Genomic DNA, 21,383 nt, shown 5'->3' with positions numbered 1-21,383 from the left:
CTGCTTGCCCACAGCACTGCCACCACCGCTGTGTGATTTCTGTTCTCATTCTGAGGTAAAGTTCTTAACCCGAGGTACTACTTCTGGGTTAGCGGAGTCTGTAACCCGAAGTGTTTGTAACCCAAGGTACCACCGTAGGGGCGAAAGTAGATGCTGTGGGTTTTATTGAAACATGCTGTCTAAAATCTCTTCATGGAAAAATATTAGTGACTTTTAATTTTTTTTTGGGGGGGGGGGGATCACCACATAGTTTGGCCAATAGTACATTTTGAATTGTTTGCAGATTCAGTGTTATATATCTGTTTGAAGCTTCAGATCAGGGTTCCTCAACCTCGGCCCTCCAGATGCTTTTGGCCTACAACTCCCATGACACCTAGCTAGCAGGACCAGTGGTCAGGGATGATGGGAATTGTAGTCTCAAAACATCTGGAGGGCCGAGGTTGAGGAAGCCTGCTTCAGATGCACTCCTTCAGATCGCTTTTGATTCATTCTCTTGTCTAAATTACTGAGTGAGAGAGTAGGGAGGGATTTATATGAAAGCAAATGGGGGGGGATGTGGCAACATCAAAAGGAATAGAATTTTCCAATATGTGATTTTTGGGAAGCTATTTGTATGCAATAGAGTCAGCAGCCTTCCCCAACTTAGTATCCTCCAGATCTTTTGGACTACAACTCCCATCTGGCATAGTCAGGTTGATCTGTAGAATCCTGGGTCTGATGGGAGCATCGCTCTCTGGCTGTGGCTGATGGGAGATTGATTTATGCATTGATTGATTGATTGATTGATTGATTGATGCATTTGTATCCCACCTTTTCTTCCTCCGATGACCTTAAGGTGGCATACCTAGATCTCTCCTGCCTCATTTAATTTGCAGAACAATGCTATGAGGCAGATTAAGCTGAGAGGCAGTGTTTGGCCCCCAAGATCACCCAGTGAGCTCCATGAATGAATGGGGGGGATTTGAACCCTGGACTCTCCAAGCTCTTAGTCCAGCACTCTAGCCATACCACCACACTAGCTCTCTTTCAGCCAACAGCCCCATCTTAATAAACCCCCTCTTGTTCTGCAGATATACTAGGTGAGCACCATTTAGTAGTTATTAGATATTTAAGTGCTGGTCTCGCATTTCTTCCTAGGCATTGGTTTTCATTTTATTTTAAAATCTAATAGAATTTGTAGAGGATCTAACTACAAAGTGTATCCAGTTATAGTATTTATATGGATTACGCCCCCCCCCTCAAAAAAAGTCTACTAATTTTTCACAGATATAGCATGCAGGCATTGCCCACACTTCCAACCTGTGTCCTTGGCATTAAGATATATTTACTATTTTCCCCAGGCGGCATATACCAGCAATACTATATTCTGAATATAACATATATTGAAATAAATTTATTTCACATTGATTCCCCCCTCCAATGGGACAGGGAGCTTTCAGCCATACAGAGTTGTGACTACATAATTCTAGACTTAATTGTCTTGCAGGAGGCCACCTTTCTATGAGGTATGACTACATTACACACATTTTCCCCTTCCCCATCCCCTGTCACGTCATTCCATATTTTTTCATTTTGTTTTACATTGCATGTTTTTATCTAGTTTAGCATAATAAGTATGCTTGGTTGGGGAAGGAAACTTCAAAGCAGTTTACAAAAAAGAACAAAACAATAAAATTATCAATAAGAAAAAAATAGCAAAAATAATTAAAATTATGAAAAGTTTTTTTAAAAAAACAGATTAAAACTTTCTAAGCATCTGGGTAGGCTTGTCTAAACAAAAATGCTTTTAGCAGGCTCCAGAAAGAGTACAATGAAGGTGCCTGCCTCATATCAATAGGCAGGGAGTACCAACGTATAGCTGTGGCCACACTAACAGATCGATTGCCTTTGCATTCCTGATACATTAGAGAGAAGGGTTTGTCAACCCTGATATTTATAAAAGAAATACTCTGAGCATGTGCAGTTTCACATTCAATTTTATTTTTTAACTGTTTTTATTTCATTCTGCAATATATAATAAACAAGAATGGTGACATTTCCATCATAGCTGCAGTATTTCTGGCTACAGCCCTCCACATGGAGCCTGCAACACATCATCCACTGAAGTGAATGGAGAATTCTGCATTTGCAGACATTTTGTGGCCACCCACAGGGGCTAGGAACTTCAAGACTTGAGGTGCAAATGCGGCCCCCCACGCCTCTCTATCTGGCCATCAGAACTCTCCCCAAGGCACAGCTTTTGCTGGCCACAAGTGGCTTTGCCTGGCTCTGATGTGTCCTTGAACTCTAATAGCACCTCTTCCTTGTCTGGATGGAAGATAGAGTGTGGTGAGTCAGTGTGTGTTGAAACTAGCCCATTGTACAAAGGTAAAATGCTCATTCATTGTTCTGCCCCCTTTCCCTTCTGGCTCCACCTACCACAGACATCTGGCCCTCGGAAAGTTGCTCAGAAGGCAATGCGGCCCTTGGCCTGAAGAGGGATCCCCGTCCCTGAAGGATATCACTGGTGCACATTCAGTTCTCTGGTTGAAGTGATGTGGGTCTATAGGAATGTGGTTGTCAGAGGTCCTTGCCGTATATACCAGCCCTTCCATTGCTCAGTTTTCCTCTGGCATCTCCCCAGCCCCAAGCTAAAGTTCCAGGGGGGAAACCCTTTTGTTTGGGCTTCCGCCATGAAATTATTATTGCTTTTATTTTTGATTGATTTGCACAATACCGTTCTAATCACACACTCAAAATGTTGTACAGTAAAACCAAATCTTGAAAACAGCAGGAAGGATCACCTGCCACCAGTGAAGCACTTAACCAGCCTCAGGCACCCCAGGAAAAGCCCTCGCAGAGGCCCAATATTATCCACTGTTTGGGCTATAATGAACCAGAACTTGACACGGATCCAGGCTTGGGGGGTGGCATGGAAGGTGCCAGCGGGAATCCAGGCTCACTCCTTTGATTAAGGCAGCCTCCCGCTGGGCTAAAGAACAGCTCCTGCCCGATAACTAGCGCCTTATCCCTTTGCTCATGTATATTGACAGAACTCAGCAATGGGTCAATAACAGGCTGCCAGTTCGGCGTCTGCTTGAAGACACACGATCTGAGATTTCTCTACAACATTTTGAAAGATGGAGGAGAAGCGGAAGACACAGCAGACTGCCGGATTGCTCTGGCCTTTTCAGGCAGGCTGACAACTCCTGGAACATTTCTGATGACACTCCATCACCCTCGCTTCCTCTAATGAGTGCCAAAGAGTTTGGGAACAAAACGGGCCCAACACCCAAAAAGAGGAGGGCACCACAGGGCTCCTGTTCCAGGCTGACTCTTGGGAGGTGGGCATACACGGCAACATTTCATCTTCTCAAATGTTTAGAGTCTTCTTGTTTTAAATCCTCTCTCTCTCTCTCTCTCTCTCTCTCTCTCTCTTTCTTTCTTTCTTTCTTTCTTTCTTTTCCTTTTCCTTTTCCTTTTCCTTTTCCTTTCTTTCCCTATAAAATCTAAATGATAGCTAGAGGTATATACTCCAAGTTTTGCCTAATGGGCAGGGATTGGATCACTGCTAAGCCTCTCTGTAAGAGTAAAGCTGAACACCATATCAATCTATGAGACCCAATTGTGCTAGAGGAAGATTTAAGGGAGTGCAATTGGTTTTCACACTCTTGGCACCGACTTAGAATGGAAGGCGAAATGCTGGGAGGGGGAAGAGAATTGGTGTTTCACAGGGCGCTACTGAAATTTGCAAGCCCAAAGTCCGCCACTGCTTGTGGATGATGACCCTTTTCCCCACCCATATGATGACAGGACTGGTGGGGGAGGACTGGACAAATTCATGGAGGAGAAAGGGCTATTGAAGCCTACTATCTATGTTGGCTATGTTCTGCCTCCACAGTTGGAGGCAGAAATGCTTCTGAATACCAGTTACTGGGGATTGTGGGTGCAGAGAGTGCTCTTGTGCTTCTGTCCTGCTTGCAGGCTTCACAGAAATGTATCTGGTTGGCCACTGTGAGAACAGGATGTTGGACTAGAGCCTGATCCAACAGGCTCTTCTTATGTTCTTAAGGAGATGAAAAGGGCAGAGCTTGTGGTGGCATAATGTGCCCATAAAAGGGGTGGCATAAGTAAAGAGTATCCCTTGAAGTCAATGAAGGAAGAGCCCTCCTTGAATGGTTGTCCCCTGCCTGAAACTAGACTGGCCAGGCACATGAGAGAACAGGGCTGCTGACCCTTTAATTGCTTCTTTTACACAACTATTAAAGGCATGGGAGCCCTGGACTCTGGTGCATCAGGACATTCAAACCTTTCTAACTGCAAAGCCACAATGCAGAAGATTCCCGTTCTGCAGCTAGTCGCTATACAGAAGTGTTCATCAGCCCTGGCGAGGAAACAGTTGACCAGAACATGGTATGGAGAGATGCTCTTCTGCCCCATGTCTGGAGAACTAGGATTAAGTGAGTAGGTACTTTAGTGATGGGGCATTTGATGATAGGCAGCCCTGTTTACGGAAGCCTTTAATGTTTAACAGACCACTGTATTTTAATACTTTGTTGGAAGCCGCCCAGAGTAGCTGGGGAAACCCAGCCAGATGGGTGGGGTATAAATAAATTATTATTATTATTATTATTATTATTATTATTATTATTATTATTAGAAAAACTTTGCACAAGAAACAAAAATACCCAGGAGCCAAGGGAACTTTCCCCCAAAAAAGGATGGGGGAGAAAGGGTAGATAGATAACAGTTGTGTTCTCAGACCTTTTACAGGTGCTGCGATTCCAGACTTCAAATATAAATACTCTCAAGAATCGGCAACTCCAAGGACAAGAGGACCACCACAGGTAAAAAGCAGAGCCTTTTGCATTCCTCCCATCTCTCCTCCCCCCCCCCCGACCTCTGCATGTCTTCCCCAGCCCTCCCATGCAATGCAAACCAGGCATTCCAGCTTACCAACCCCACACCCTGGCTCAGCAAGGTGCAGCAGCATCTCCCACAAGTATGTCCCGTGCACAAAAACAGGGGATCTGTTGACTGCCGGGCCCCAAATCTAGATCAGTTCTTTCACTATGCACTGGCACAAACAAAGGGGAGCGTGGTACCATTGTAGGCGAACTATCTGCTGGGTCCTGTTTTTCCTAGCAGGATCAGAGCCAGGGGACATGAAGGCCAAGCTCCAGGGCCACTACTTGGGGCTTCTGGGTGAGGGCTGTTTCACTGGTGACAGCATCTCCCTCAAGAAGAGGTTTTTTGGATGCAGACCCCAGGCCACCTGCCAACAAAAAGAAATCATAGAACTGTAGAGGGACTTCCAAGGGTCATCTAGTCCAACCCCCTGTAATGCAGAAACCGAGGCTAAATGGATGGAACCTAGCATATGACCATCCAACCTCTGTTGACTAGAAGCACTTGGGGGGCAGGACCCCCCTCCTCTGCTACTTCCCCAAGAGTTGTCTGCTGCAGCCTCTTCTCATTGCTCATTACTACCACTAACTATCCCCATGTCTCTCTACAGGCAACCAGGCAGCCCTCTGCACTCATGGAGGAAAAGATGTTCTCCACTCCCCAGTGCCATAGAGGCCACAAGAGAGGCCTAGAGCAGCAGCAGGTGACTCGTGAGATGCCAGATGTTCCTCTGTGGGGTCATTACTTTTCCTGCTCTCGCATGAGTCCTGTCCCTTTCCGGAATGCGTAAGAGACAGGGTTGCAACCAGAGCAGCTGTACTCTATGACACTGCCAGAGCTCACTCTGCCATGGATGTCCTTCAATAAAAGACTTGATGATTTCAGTGTTGCCTTTGTTCTTAAGTAAATGAGCTGGTGCCTCCAGCACTGCACCCTTCTTAGTCACCTCCCTGGTCTTCCCTATGGGACACGAGAGGAGGACCAGGAGATGTGCCACCACAGCAGAACGGGAGGTCTGCATGCTGGCTGTGGGTCTTGCTGCTGGAGCGTTGTCAAAAACAATGGCCGAGAGGACGACATTCTGAATACAAGTTGCTGAAAACCTAAGGAAGGAAGAGTGCTCTTGTTTTGGGGAACTGCTTGGGGGTTCCCTTTGAGGCATCTGGTTGGCCACTGTGAGAACGGATGCTGGACTAGATGGGCCATTGGCCTGATCTAGCAGGCTCTTCTTAAAAGCATTTGTGTGTGTTTTAATAAAAATAGGACAGACTCTAAGTCTTCCATTCTCCTCATGTGGTTGTTGCCAGTGTGATAAGCCAGCCGGCAGAGCTGTATCAGTCACCCTCTCTAGAAGGGCTTCTAGAGAGGATGCCCTACAAATGCTGGCAATAAACTGAAGTTATCCTGAAATGCAAGGGAGGTGCATCTAAATATTGGGCATGGCACTTGACGGGGGAGGCCATTGGCCATTGCATCACTCACTCAGATTGCCTGTGTCGCACTGCACTCTCTTGCAGGAGCAAACTGAACACCTTTTGTGGGCTTTTGTGGGCTGAAGATGCGTTGTTCCAGCCAGTGGCGTAGCGTGGGGGGTGCAGGGGGGCCGGCCGCACCGGGCGCAACATCTGGGGGTTAGGGTTAGGGGTAGGGTTAGGGGGCGCAAATCCACAGGTTAGGGGGCGCAAATTACTTGCCTTGCCCCGGGTGCTGACAACCCACGCTACGCCACTGGTTCCAGCTGAGGTCCTTCAGTACTGAGCTGTGTGGCTAGATGATTCATGTGGAGCTGAGGAGAGCAGGAGGAGGGCCACAGCTCAGCAGCAGAACATCTTGCTTTACATGCAGATGCCCCAAGCATCAATCCCTGAAATTTCTCAGTAGGGCTGGGAAAGACTGAAACCCTAGAAAGCCTCTGCCAGTTCATTTTGAACAATATTGCTGTAGGTGGCTGACATAGGATAAAGCAGCTTCCTGTTTTGTTCCTACATCATGGGCTAGACAAATTGCAAATCTTTCTTTTGCGTGGCTGTGTGGTTACTGGCGCTCCTTTATTTATCATATATTTGTTGTTTGTTTGTAGTTATAGTCCACCTCTTGCCAAAAGGTCCTGGGGTGGGATAGGAAAATGTCACAATTCAAGCAAGCACCATTTTCAATCAAAATGCACCCCCCCAAAAAAAGAAAAAAGCACACAGGGACCAAGTTGCACCTCAGAGGGGTGGTCATTCCACAGCCTGGGAGCCACCATGGAAAATACCTTCTCATTCATTGAGGAGCCCTGCATTCTAGTTCCACTCTTGTTATTTTTCACCCAAAATCATTGTGTGCAAGACATTGGAAGGGAACCAGTGATGCAGTGGTGAGAGCATTTGGACTAGGAGATGGGAGACCAGGGTTCAAGTCCCTACTCAGCTATGAAGCTCAGCAGGTGACCTGGGGCCAGTCACTGCCTCTCAACCCCAACCTACCTCACAGGGTCGTTGTGGGGGGTTAAATGAGGAGTGGGGGAGAACCATGTCTGCCACCTTGAGCTCCTTGTAGGAAAGGAAGGTGGGATATAAATGCAATAAGTGAAACTTGTTCAAGGCTGGTACTCAGGTCTACTCCCTTTGATTCCCTGCATCCTTGATATCCTTACACATTGCTCAAAGAGAGGGAATGTGTCACTGGAAAAGGAGGGCACCTATTTGCATAAAATTTGCATGTGCTCATCTAGATGTATAGCTGCAAGTTGAGGAATAAGTGCTATCATTTAAATAGAAATTATTTAAATGAATTCCACCATCATAGGAACAAATGTGGTCTGCGCCTGCTCAGGGTGCTTGCCCGACTGATAACTGTTGATAAGCAACTTCAGGGCTCTCACCCTCTGCAAATCCTTAGCCTTCACTTTCTCCTTCTGCCGGACTTGCACATTTCGGCTGGAGTGTTCCATGCATGTTTAATGTGGGGGCAGCGCTGGTGCGCAATCTCATGATTGGTGGGTTGCCAGGTACACTGTGGGAGTGTCTGTCAGTCGTGTCTCTACAGCTATTTTTGCACTTCTTACTTTGCTCTCAGGAGCATGTAGGACTGAAACTATAGAATGCCAGCCGTTAGCTCTGGCATGGCAGCCACAGGCAAGCTGGAGCCATGGGAAATGCTTAAGAATCAAGCTCCATCAGAATAGAAGAAGGGGGCTTTCTTCCAAATAAAGCAAGCCAGTGCAGAGCAGTGGCAAAGAGTCTGAGAGTACAAGGTGCCCAGAGCTCAAATTCTATCTCAGCGCCTTTTTCCTCTTCATTTCTTTTGCAAACAAGTGTTTTGAGATTGCTTTTGCTTTTTTTATTGATACAACAAAAAAAGGAAAGCACAGATACAGAATTACACACAAGAATAACAATAAAAACAAAATTTTCTTAACAAACAATAAAACATAAATTGGTCTTAGCACTATAGACCCGACCTCCCGTCTATTCCTTACTTCAGTTTCATATTACTTATTGCCAATACACACTTTTATCATAATTTAACTTTTTCTTAATATATCTTAACTCTTATGTCTAACTTGCAACTATTACTGAAATTCCTCAAATCCTGCAACAGAGTATAAACTACTGTAATTATATTTCAAATATTCTTTGAAAACCTCCCATTTTGAAACAAATTCCTGTTTTGGTTTATTCTTCATTTTTTCTGATAGACCATCTAATTCAGTGTATTCTGTCAGCTTTTGGGTCCATTCATGTATAGAGGGAATTTCAATACTCTTCCATTTTGAGATTGCATTTGCAAGTGCAGAGTTCTTGGAGCAGATGTTACATCCTGTTGTGTCAATTCAAAAGAGGACCGTGGTGAAGAGGGCTGTTGAAGGCTACATTCATGATGGGTATGCTCTGCCTCCACAGTTGGAGGCAACAATGCTTCTGAGTACCAGTCACTGGGGATCACTGGTGGGGAGTGATCACTTGTGCCTGGTTCCTACTTGTGGGCTTCTCATTGAGGTATCTGCTTGGCCACTGTGGGAACAGGATGCTGGACTAGATGGGCCATTGGCCTGATCCACCAGGGTTTTCTTATGTTCTTATGACCACATTTTGTCCACATTCACCTAATACATTTCAAGCCCCATGATACCACTTTAAACAGCCGTGTTAGAATCTTCTAACAATTCTCAGCACCCTTAATAAATTACTATTAGTATTATTATTAATCATTTATACCCCGCCCATCTGGCTGGGTTTCCCCAGCCACTCTGGGCGGCTTCCAACAAAAGATTAAGAATACATTAAAACATCATTCATTAAAAGCTTCCCTAAACAGGGCTATTTAAATAAATAAATAGCAGATCCCATTATGCTTTGGTGGAAGCCATGGCTGTTTAAAGATGTATGATACTCATACAATCATACATTAAATGCATAGTGTGAATGTGGCCTTTGTGTGACTTGATGGACTGCTGCTAAGCGCTGATGATCACTTAGGGATTCTAGAACAGCATTCCCCAACTAGGTGCCCTCCTGGTGGTTTGGACCACAACTCAACAAACCTGCTTTACCTGGAACTGGGTTTGGAAGGTGCAGCTGAATGGGACAAAGCTGTGGGCAGCTTGAAGTAGCACCATCCACCTTGGGCCTGCCCATAAAAAGAAAGTCTAGAGTGAAAGACTAGAGTGATGCCTGCCGTTTCCAGGATCTCTTCTCGTTGTGAGAATTTTGTGGACAAGTTAAGAGTTTGTTTGGCCCCTGGTTGAGAACCTGGAGTCTGAAAGGGAAGGTGTGTCAGAAGGGAGATGGTATTGATTAATAATTTTGTACTACTGTAACATTCTTTATATGTAACTGTATTTTTCTAATATTTTGCTTAAGTTGTCTGTTGTTGCTTCAGTTCTTTGTACACTGCTTAGATATATTTTTAAATAACCAAATCAAACTCCCATCAGCCCCAGCCAGTGTGCTGTCTTAATTTTAGTGTTTCTATGAGACACTAAATGTGTTTCATAAAAGCATGGAATGGTCAAGCTGGAAGGGACCCCCCCCCCACCCCAGGCTAATCTGGTCCAGCCCCTGCAATGCAGGAATCACAGCTCAAGAATCCCTGACAGATGGCCACCCAACCTCTGTTTAAAAACCTCCAAAGGAGGAGAGTCCAGCAACATCTGAGGGAGTCTGTGTTACACTGTCGGACAGCTCTTACTGTCAGAAAGTGATGACAATAGCAATAGCAATAGCAATAGCAATAGCAATAGCAATAGCAATAGCAATAGCAATAGCAATAGCAATAACAATAACAATAATAATAATAATTTATTTGTACCCTGCCCATCTGGCTGGGTCTCCCCAGCCACTCTTGGCGGCTTCCAACAAAGATTAAAAATACATTAAAATGTCACACATTAAAAACTTCCCTAAACAGGGCTGCCTTCAGATGTCTTCTGAATGTCAGGTAGTTGTTTATCTCTTTGACATCTGATGGGAGGGCGTTCCACAGGGCAGGCGCCAATACCGAGAAGGCCCTCTACCTGGTTCCCTGTAGCTTTGCTTCTCGCAGTGAGGGAACTGCCAGAAGGCCCTCGGAGCTGGACCTCAGCGTCTGGGCAGAACGATGGTGGTGGAGATGCTCCTTCAGATATACTGGACCGAGGCTGTTTAGGGCTTTAAAGGTCAACACCAACACTTTGGTTTACTCAGGTTTACTCAGAATCACCTTTCTTGGTATTTGAATCTATTGGTTCGGCTCCTGCCCTTCGGAGCAGCAGAAAACAAGCTGGCTCAATCATTTCTGATAGTTAGATGTTTCTTCAGTGAACAGTGACAGTTGGTGGCTACTGAGAACACCCCCACATGTATTTGAATAGAAGCTGAAGAAGCGGGGGTAGGTATCTCCAAGTAGATCTGCTAGCTTTGGCAGAGATGTGTGTGTGTCTATGAAACTGATGTCACTTCCTAGCACTGTTAGGCTGGCTCCTTGTCTGAGGTCCTCCCAACCCAGCACCCTTAGCTTTTATTTTTTTTCAGATTGACAGCTGTCCTGAGGAAGCTAGAAATGCCTACAAGGCCCCACTCCAAGGGGACCCCCTGAAATTAATGAATCATCTTTAGCCGTGTCACTTCAATGGGTCCACTTTGAGTAGAACTAGCACTGGATGCAAAGTTTTGCTCTCTCCTCACAAGGAAACCAACCCTGTAGCAGCTGCATGTCCAAAATGACATCTAGTACAACACACCCCTCCTTTGCAATGCAGGAATCGCAGCTAAAGAATCCCTGACAGATGGCTATTGGACGCATACAAAAAAACCCAGGAACCAGTGGAGATTCAGCCAGAACAGCCAGTTAGGGGCCAAAGGACTCACTGAATGGCAGGGGGAGCGATCTTTCCCTGCCAGCAAAAGGAAAGCAAAGAGAGGGCAGCCTAGTCTCCTGTGGAAGGGAATTCTACAATCTGGGAGCAGCTACCGAGAAGGCCCTGTCCAGTGTACTCACCAAGCGTGCCTGTGAAATGGGTGGGACCAAGAGAGAGGTCTCCCCAGAAGATCTCAAAGTCCAGGCAGGCTCAAATATGCTCCTATACGGTCCTTCAGATAGCCGGGACCCAAGCCATATAGGGGTTTATATTGAATAGTGTGCAGAAACAATAGAATCATAGAACTGGGAGGGTACCCAAGAGTCATCTAGTCCAACCCCTGCAATGCAGGAATCAAAGCTAAAGGATCCCCGACAGATGACCATCCAACCTCTGTCCAATGAAGGAGAGTTCATCACCTTCTGAGGGAGTTCTACTAGATCCTTTTCGCATGTACTACTGGCAAACCAGGTGTCCTCCATCTGGTGCAGGTGGTTGTTCCTGCCTAAGTCAGCTGTTGTTTCCTTGTGCCCTTTAAGCCACCCTCCTCTGCTGTTTGCTGAGCTGCCGTGATGCCATGGAATGTTCAGAAACATTCAAATTGCTTGAGTGATGAGTTGGAATATTGGCAACTTCTGCGATGTACAAAAAGAAAAATGCCGTAAAAGTCCACGCAGCAGGAAGAACTGCATGCTGGGGCAGATGGCAGCTGTCATCTGAAAACCTCTGGCAGGAACCTGGTGGGGGGAGGCTGCGTCTGAGCTTTGCTGTGATGGGCTTGTCTTTCCAGAGGGGTTGTTCTCCTTGCTAGGTGCTTTTAAAAAATAAATAAATCATGAGAGTTGAACATTTGTGGTTGCATGACGCTTGGGTCACATACACACCATACATCGAAAGCACGTTTAATGCATGTCTAAGGCATATGGCTTCCCCCAAAGAATCCTGGGAGAACTGTTGTTTTACCCACCCCCACCCCCTGGGCTTCAGTTCATAACACCCTGAACAAACTACAGCTCCCATAATTCTTTGGAAGGAAGGAATGCTGAATGTGCTTTAAATGTATGGTCAGGGTGTGACCTGAGTGCACTGCACCTCTTTTCCAGTTGAGTGAGGCAATACCAATCTGCTATTTGTCATAGAATCATAGAATTGTAGAGTTGGAAGGGACCCTGAGGATCATTATTCTTGACCAACCCCCTGCAGTGCAAGAATATACAGCTGTCCCACACAGGAATCGAACCTGCAACCCTGGCGTTATCAGTACCATGCTCTAGCCAACTGAGCTATTTCAGTTCTCTTTGTGTTTGTGCATTAAGCATCATTCATATTCTTTGTGTTTATAGCATGTTTGTTTGTTTGTTTGTTTGTTTGTTTGTTTGTTTGTTACTCGAGAGTTTTCCTTGCATTATTTAGTGTCAATATTGTTTACAGGCAAAACTATGCTGTAATCCTCTTGAATTGATGTTTTTTGTGTGCTCAGACACTGTTCTGAGTGCTATTTTCTCGTGGGGAAAACAGCATAGAAATTAAAATATAATCTAAAACTGGCCCAGTATTCCTCTGCAACAGGCAAAGATGGAGACACACAGCCCTCACAACAAAGGCTCCCCACACAGGGCTAGTGCCAGGTTTGGGGGAGAGGCAAGTCAAATTGACCTCTGGTTAGCAGCAGAGAGAGAAATTCAAGTCGGTTTGCATTTAAAGGTAAACATGCCCAATTCACACTTTTTGAAACAATACGTGAACCAAAACACAGAACACCCTTCAAAATTCACTTTGCCAAATTTTTCAGTCCCATTCAAGCAATATGTAGGAAAATGCATGCATTAGTAAAAAGACACATAGAAATGCATTCTACTAGGGGGAAATGGCTTTGCAAAAATATATACCAATTTGCATAAAATGTTTATGAATCTTCATTGAGATTTTTTATCTTTTTAATAACAAAGTGAAGTGGAAATGTGGAGAACTGAATTTAAGATTGGACAAATGAAAAATGGAGAGAAACTGGAACTGATAAAATTCACCTCTCTGTCTCTTTGATCCCCACACTCACAAGCACCCACACACAAGGAAATGAAGAGAGCAGCAGCTGCAGCCGCCCAACCTGGTCCTTCTCTGCTGAGCACTGCCAGTCACCCCATAAGCTAACCATGCCAGGCAGAGATGGCTAAAATAAAAAAGCAAGCAGAGAAGAGATTAGCAATGAGGCTGCAGCATCTGCCCTCATGATTGTCCTCTGGGCTCATTCTGAAATTGAGTCTGCCACATTTCACATCAGTTCATATATTTTTTAAGTCCTCAGGGGGGAAAAATCACTGTGCATTTTGTATATGCAATTTTGCCTAACGGACACAATTTTTGCAAGCACTTTCCCTGAGTATCCTGCCTTTTAATGTCCATTTCGCTAATATATCACTTTCCCTTTATACGTGCATTTTGCAAACATTTTCAGGTTGAAGGACTGCATTGCAGAATCCAGTGCACCTCCTGAAGAGTGGCTCACTACTTTCCCAAAGTGGAAGTCAGGGAGGCTCACATTAGAACATGAACCAGCCTGAATTTCTCCTACCACCATCACTGCACCCTCATAATATGGTCTCTCTTTCACTGGAGGTTTTAAAACAGAAGTTGGATGGCCATCTTCCAGGGATTCTTGAGCTATGATTCCTGCATTGAAGAGGGTTGGACTAGATGACCCTTGGGGTCCTTTCCAACTTTACAGTTCTGTGATTCTTTGGTCAATGAGGTTCTGTGATCAATGAGGTAAATGAGAAGAAAGCCACATGGTTCTCTTCCACATTTCTCACCTTAGGGCTTCCAGGACAGAAAGCAGAGCTCTCTAGACAGAAGAATCTTCATTTTGAAATAAATCCCAAGCTCTGTTTTTTTCTGATCCTATGACCCTTTCCAAGGTCATCGCGAGTCCTGGCCACAAAGGCATCTTTTCAACATCACCCCCGTTGCCGCCGGCATATCTCTGGTCAAAACCTCTCATGTGGAATTTAGACTCCCATCTCTGGCAAAGGCTTCTTTCTCTTCCCTGCTCATTCAAGAGCAACTATCTCGCGTAACCCACTGTCCTAGATTCCAGGGATGGGAAACTGTTGCCAAGTTTATTCTTATTTAATGGGAACAGCTCGGAGGTGAATGGGAAGTAGCATATTGTTCCAGTCCTGAGAGCGGGGAGTGGAGGGCAGAGATGGTGGGGGGCAGGGCTGCCGAGTGCACAATTATATTCCCTCGCATTTGTCAAGGTCCTCAAGGCACACCCGAGCTATGAGCACTCGCTATGAGATGGTGCTGTTTGTGAGGCAGTAGCAAGACATGGCACTTGAGAGCGATGGTTGAGTCAATGGGTCTTCTGGTTGATGCTTCTGTGCCCAAAATTGCATGTGCTGTGGCCCGGCTTGGGTGGTTTTTCCCTCTTCGATTGTGCATTTCTGCTTCAAATCACTATAGGAAAACAAAAGCTTGGAATCAAACTTGGCTATTATTATATTGTTCCCAAAGTTGGGTGCCTCCCCCTTTCTCTGTTGAGCAGTAGCAAGAGTCCATGGGGGCACTCACCCAGGGTCTTTGTTCTTTCAGAGACACAACAGAAACTGTTGTAGCTTTAAGAAACATGGTTTAGTCATCTATTTAAACTTTCAGTTTGCATGAAGGGAGTACAGATCTTAAGGCATGGTCATTTCAAGAGGGGGTTGTCCCCAACAGCAGGGTAGCCATGGAGTCCAAAGCAAATCTCCCAGCCAACCTTCAGCCAGCCTGCCCAAGATGGATGCCACTCTTTCTTCTTCCTTCTTCTTGCCAGAACACCTTGCTTTAAAAAAACCCTCTCTTTTCCTGTCACCCCACATCCAGTTACCCTGGCTACCTTCCAAATCCCCAGTCTCTGTTCACATCTCAGGACAAGAGGGGAGGATAGTTCTCTTGCATTGCCAATGGCTCTCAATGTGTTGTTTCTTAATGGCCCCAGCTTGGCCAAGTCATTTTGCGTAGGCTAGCTCAGGAATTCCTCTGCAGCTTGTATTTCTCCCTTCACATCCCCAATAATTAAAATCCTACCTTTTATTAATTTCTAGGGCAGTGTTTCCCAACCTTGTGCCGCCAGCTGTTTTTGGACTACAATTCCCATCATCCTTTGCCACTGGTCTTGCTAGTCAGGGATTGCTAGTTTCTTTAACAATAAAAAAGAAGCAGCTGCTTGCATGTAAGAGGGGCTCTATTGGGGCCAAGCACAGAACAGAAAAAAGTGCAGTTTTTGCAAGCTTGGCAGTGGGGGCCAGAGCAGAAAGAGGGAAGTCTTGTTTTATTCTGCAAAGAGAGTTGGACACAATGTTTGGAGTTTCTTGTACTCAAAGGCTGCAGCAATGGAAAGAACAGGACACCCTTGGGATGTGAATGCTCTGCACAATCTCCATCTAGATGCAGGTTGTATATATGTGTAAATAAACCATATATCATAAAAGACACCACAGTCTCTGCTCTGCCTCATTGCCCAAAATGAAACACAGACTCTGCTAAGCATGCCTGGTACCCCTGGAATCTCGCACTGCTCAGAGATTGGGGTGACATGTAACAGCTGCTTCCAGCTGTGGAGACAGAGCATAACCCTCATGACTGGTAGCCATCAATAGCCATGAATTTGTCTAATCCTCTTTGCATTTGTCTAATCCAGTTCCTTTTAAGTGAGAGGAACTAAGCTGAGGACCTTGGGCAACAAACGATGGAGCTTACCCATCATCTTCCGTCAGCTCCTTGGCTCTTTCTTCTTCTATATTGTTTTTGGCTTTTCGAAACTACCTTGTGTAGGTTGTAATTATCCCACAGATTCCAGGATAGGAGCATGATTCATTGTTGCAATGTAGACATTTCCATGTACGCACACACATGCACACACACACACACACACACACACACACACACTTATTCATTTTTTAAAAGATCATGGCAGGAAGAGTTCCCTCTGAGTTTCCAAGGACTACTTTAACTGGCCAATTTCTATCACCTGCACCTTTTCTCTTTCACTTATGCAAAAAACCACACCCTCAAGTGCGTTCTCTCTCTCTCTCTCTCTCTCTCTCTCACACACACACACACACACACACACACCTCCATCCATTTGCACCCACCAGCAGCATACTCCAGTCATCCAACTCACAGACAAGTGCCTTTAACATTGTGTATTATTATAAGGCTTTTTTGAGTAGAGGTTTGGAAGGGGGCATGAGGCTCTGTATCAGCCAGAGATCCTGATGAAATCTAGTGGGGGAAAACAACAAAAGGCAGAAGTAGGGAAGGAAAATGGGGGAAGTCAGCTAACCTGACTGCATTCTTGGAGGGATGAGCAAAGTTTCATATTTTCAGATCCCGTGGTTTCTTTCAGTGTCTGGTTTTTCCAGTTTCAGTTCTCCACATTTCCACATTTGTTTTTAATTTGTCTTAAAAAGCCCTCATGAAAATTCACCAGCATTTTAGTGCACATTTCTACTGTCAGACACATGTTTGAATGCAATCTTCCCTAATGCACTGTTGCACGCCACCCAAATATCAGAGCGGTGAGAGATTGCAGGGGTTCCAGGCATTTACCCAGGGTTTAGTTTCCTTGGAATGAACGCCAGCAGAGAGTGAAGTGTCTTTAGGATGTATGGTTTATTTGCACATATATACAACCTGAGCCTACGATGGAGGGGCTCATGGCGTTAGCACCCCAATAATGCTCTGCTTCTCCCATAGCCACAGTCTTGGATTCCAGCAGAAATCAGGCATGGCTCTCACTCTCATGCTTCTCCCTGCAGCCTCCTTCTCTCTCACACAACTCTGGCTCTGGCTTTTGTCCTTCTAACTACCAGCCACATGAAGGAGTGGGGACACTCATATGTCCTCTGGCACAGAGCCACTGCCTTTGTTACCTTAATGACCCATACTTAGCAGAACATTACCAGGCTGGCCTGGCTATTCCAGCCATGGAATCCCTGCTAGATGCAGGAATTAGAAGGGGGCTCAGGCCTACAGCCTAACCCCCCCCCACCTCCCAAACTCACAACAATACACAGTTTTGCAAAGCAGCTTTCCCAAACATAGGTATGTTATTTTCACAAAGATGTGCATTTTTGTACATGTGCATGATTTGGTTGGAGAACTGCACTGCAAAATTCAGAGAAGTGTGAATGTGTTTCAGTTTGCATATTGTATCAGAACATGTGGATTTGATAGCTTCTCCTGTAAACGTGAAGTGGATTGAATCTTGCCCCCATCCTTAGCTCTAGTGCAGGCCCAGCTGTGGCAGTGTGCGCTGGACTGGAACCCAGAACCTCTGCCTCTGATGCCAGGAGTCCAACTCATCCAGCTGACTGCTCCTTGCCTGGGGAAGAATCAAAGAATAGGGGCCATCATGATGACCCAGGCAAAACATATAGACAATCAAGGCTGAAAAGAGAAGACCCTGCTGTTGTAGCATTGGCTGCTGGTTGGTCAGAACTTTGAGAATCAGCTCTACTTTCAGACCAAGGCCTTTTGGGACATAATATATGATGAATTTTGTTTTTTTTTAAAAAAAATAAGCTGACCTTTCCCAAAAGGCCAGAAGACTTCCTGATGGGGAGACTGAGCAGTGAAATCCCAAAGAACAATTCAATTGTATTTATGTATATAACCACAGCAGCAAGGAATCTTTATGCACAGAAGTGAAAAGATAAGAAAATACCCTCAAAGGAAGACTGGCTGGTGATAATCCTGGAATATGCAGAGATGGCAAAACTGAAAGTACTGGTTCTTAGAATCTTTCAAGAAGAACTAGAAACCTTTTATAGTCTATTTAAAAGACTCTTTTCCCTACTTGAAGTCCACTGCACGGTTTGACATTTAAAGGGAGAAAAGCAGAATACAGTGGTGCCTCTGGTTACGTACTTAATTTGTTCCGGAGGTCCGTTCTTAACCTGAAACTGTTCTTAACCTGAAGCACCACTTTAGCTAATGGGGCCTCCTGCTGCCGCCACACCGCAGTCATGCGATTTCTGTTCTTAACAGAACAAAGTTCTTAACCTGAAGTACTATTTCCGGGTAAGCGGAGTCTGTAACCTGAAGCGTCTGTAACCCAAGGTATCAGTGTACACTAAGAAGTTGGTTAAAGAGAGTGCAATTGGACATGAGGGAATTTAAAAACGCAATTGTCTGTAAGCTTGATTATAAACATTGATGATGAGTGAGCAGGAAGTCATCAGTATTGGAATACAGAATTGGAATACAACTGTTGAGTGACAAAATGCAGCTTTTAAGCCTGAAATAAAAGAAAGTAAAACATTATATCAAGAGAGAGAGGTTGAGAATCAGCCCTCCTTTCAGGGAGAGCTCATGCTGCGCCCCTCAGAAGCAAATGAACATATGGAAAGGAGCATGTCTTCCCTCCCCCCACCCAATGTTTCCCCCGGGCATGCTAGTGCATAGTTTGTATTCTGTCTCATGCCATTGGATGGGAATTCAGGGAATGCAGATGCTGGAGAAAACCCACTCGACTCTGACAACAACAAGGGCTTTCCAGGCTAGGAAAGAGGCAACATTCTGCAGCAATCCCAGAGCTCGTATAGATTTGGAAATAAGATGCAAGGCAACCCAGGTGGTCCAAAAGGAGGGATGGCTAACCTGTGACTCTCTAGCTGTTGCTAGTCTACATCATCCCTGACCATTGGTTCTGCTGATCAGGGCTGTTGGGGACTTGGAGGCCAAGACTGTTATCTGGAGGGTCACAGGTTAGCTAAATGAAGTGGGGACTTGCCCAGGCAAAGCCAAGAGTAGCCACCTTTTTCTTCCATTCCAGACTCCACCTCCTGCAAGTCTTTCTTTGGCTATATCAAAACCTACTGGCACCACTTGGTCCAGGCTGAATGCATAGATTCAGATTCCAGGGTTGCACCCATGTTGTTGATGAAGTTACCCAAAGGCAGCATGTAGAGAGAAGAGAGCAGAGGGCTGAGAAGGGATCCCTGAGGGATCCCACTGAGGAAGAGCTTAATGAGTCTGGCAAGGATGAAGGTTTGGGCAGTGGCATAGCGTGGGTTGCCAGTGCCTGGGGCAAGGCAAGTATTGCCCCCCCTAACCCATGGTTCCTGTCAGGGCTGGATGGTAGCAGTGATTGTGGTGGGAAAAGGTCTTCCCAGCAAGGACGCGGAAGCTGGGGAGGCAGCAGTAGCGGTGACCATTTATTTTATTATTATTTATTTAATGAATTTTTAATTGTGCTTGATTTTTTTAAAAAAACCACACACACACACCCTCAAAACACTTTATTTTTCTTTAGCAATTTTGCACATACACCCCCAATTTCTGCACCCTCTAACCCCCACCCTCGCTATGCCACTGGGTTTGGGTGATACAGAGGAGATTATTACCAGGAGGCAGGAAGAAGTGGGATCAAGGAAGATGGAACTGGTGTTAGGAAAAGGCAGCAAGGAAGTCAACTCACCAAGTGAGACAGGGGAGAGAAAAACAAAGGAGCATAGGATGCTGCCTTATACTGAGTCAGACCTTTGGTCCATCTAGCTCAGCAGTGTCTACACTGGCAGACAGCAGCTCTCCAGGATTCCAGGAAGGAGTCTCTCCAGGCCCTACCTGGGGACACCAGGAATTGAACATGAGACCTTCTGCTTGCAAGTCAGACACTCTACTGTGCTATGGCCCTTCCAAAAAGGCAAAGGTCAAAATGTGATAGACAACTAGGAGAGTGGAGGGGAAAGAGGAAGCAAGAGCTGAGTGGATGGCTTTGATTTTTGCATTGTAGAAAGAGGCAAAGTCTTGGGCAGAGAGTGGAAAAGGCAGGAGAGGCAGAGAAGAGGTGCTGGTGTTAATGTGGATCAGATAGATGCAGTCATATTGTTTGGCCAGAGACGCAGAGGATGAGGAGGAGAGTCTGACTAACACATTTGGTGTGCTGCAATGAGAGCATATTACAGCCCTTGAATCCAGTGGACACTGAATTATCAGAAGAAAGCCTCTTGGAGAAGGAATCCTGGTGGGGGGCAACTCAAAGGTCCAGCAGAAGCATTGAGATCCAAATGGGAAGAGGGAGGGTCTGAGCAGACTGTCCCCTGATCAGGGAGTGGGGCTTCAGTGCCCCAAAGGGTTCATTGGTTCCCTCCCTCCTCTCCACCAATATCAGGGGCAACAGATAGGTTCTGCAACCTGGGCTGTGGTCTGCAAATTGGTTTAAAATCACAGAATCCAGCTTCTCTTTGCACCAGAATTGTACAGTTTAGGGAGGTGACAGAATAAATTATGATTTTCCCCCTTTTTTCTGCTACACAGGAGATGCAATTCTGCATATTGTGGGCCAAATAGAGCAATGTGGCAAGAAGGAGACTTCCCCAGCCTGGTACCCTCCAGATGTCATGGACTGCAATTCCCATCAGCCCCAGTCAGCATAGCCAACAGCAGTCCCTGCGTCCTCTGGTCATGTTGGCAAGGTCTGATGGTAGCTGCACTCCAAATCATCTGGTTCTAAAGCTAACCACTCACTTAATTAGCCTCAGTGATCCAGACTAGGCAATGGTGAAACAGAGAAAAGGCCTTTCCTATGTTCCTTAGCTGTGATTTCTGCATTGCAGGAGGTTGAACTAAATGGCCCTTTGATTACCAACCAACTCTTCAATTCTATGTTTCTATGAATAAAATGAACTCATGGGGAGAATCTTGAGAACTGCAAGCACTTCAGAAACATAAAACTGGGTGATACAACCCAGGGTCAGCCAGGTGGGCCTGGGCTGCTCAGATGACAAGACCTCCCTCTCAGCCTCGCTGATGTGGTCCAAAGAAACAAAGCAATACATTTGGCACCAGCTTGGCTGCAGGAGTTGCCAGAAGGAGGCAAAAGAGGCACCATCCAACTGCCTTAGGGGCTCCACTCTGGATTTGTGAAGGGTTTACTCCTAAGCCTTTTCTTCTCCTGCAAGGCAGTGGAGGTTTAGGACCAGTGTTTTCCTTCTCCTAGGTGGGCTACCTTCCCAGGTTGATCTACCCATCACTTCCCTCTACAGCACATGCAGAAACTGCCTTCTTGTCCATTGGACCCTCTATTGCTCTCATCCGCTGAATCCTCCAGAGCCTGCCTTTGCATGCAAGGGAAGTCCCTAACTCATTGAGGGTTTGAGACCCATCAGCTGCCCTCACCTGGTTTAGC

General features: G+C 45.6%; 1 protein-coding gene and 1 long non-coding RNA gene across 3 annotated transcripts in view; both read left to right on the top strand.

Moving 5' to 3' along the window:
- The window catches only part of CACNG3 (calcium voltage-gated channel auxiliary subunit gamma 3), a 63,544-nt gene that overhangs the window by 7,882 nt on the left and 34,279 nt on the right, over positions 1-21,383 (top strand). The gene's annotated exons all lie outside the window — the stretch shown is intronic.
- On the top strand, positions 2,096-5,751 carry LOC307202668. Its single transcript, XR_013832965.1, has 3 exons — positions 2,096-3,323; positions 4,742-4,826; positions 5,498-5,751. It is a non-coding gene; the product is annotated as an uncharacterized lncRNA (long non-coding RNA).

The sequence above is a fragment of the Podarcis cretensis genome (genome assembly GCF_951804945.1).
Source record: "Podarcis cretensis genome assembly, chromosome: 14".
Lineage (NCBI taxonomy): Eukaryota > Metazoa > Chordata > Lepidosauria > Squamata > Lacertidae > Podarcis > Podarcis cretensis.
The sequence above is the reverse complement of the archived record's forward strand: the minus strand, read 5'-3'. Positions and strand labels throughout refer to the sequence as shown.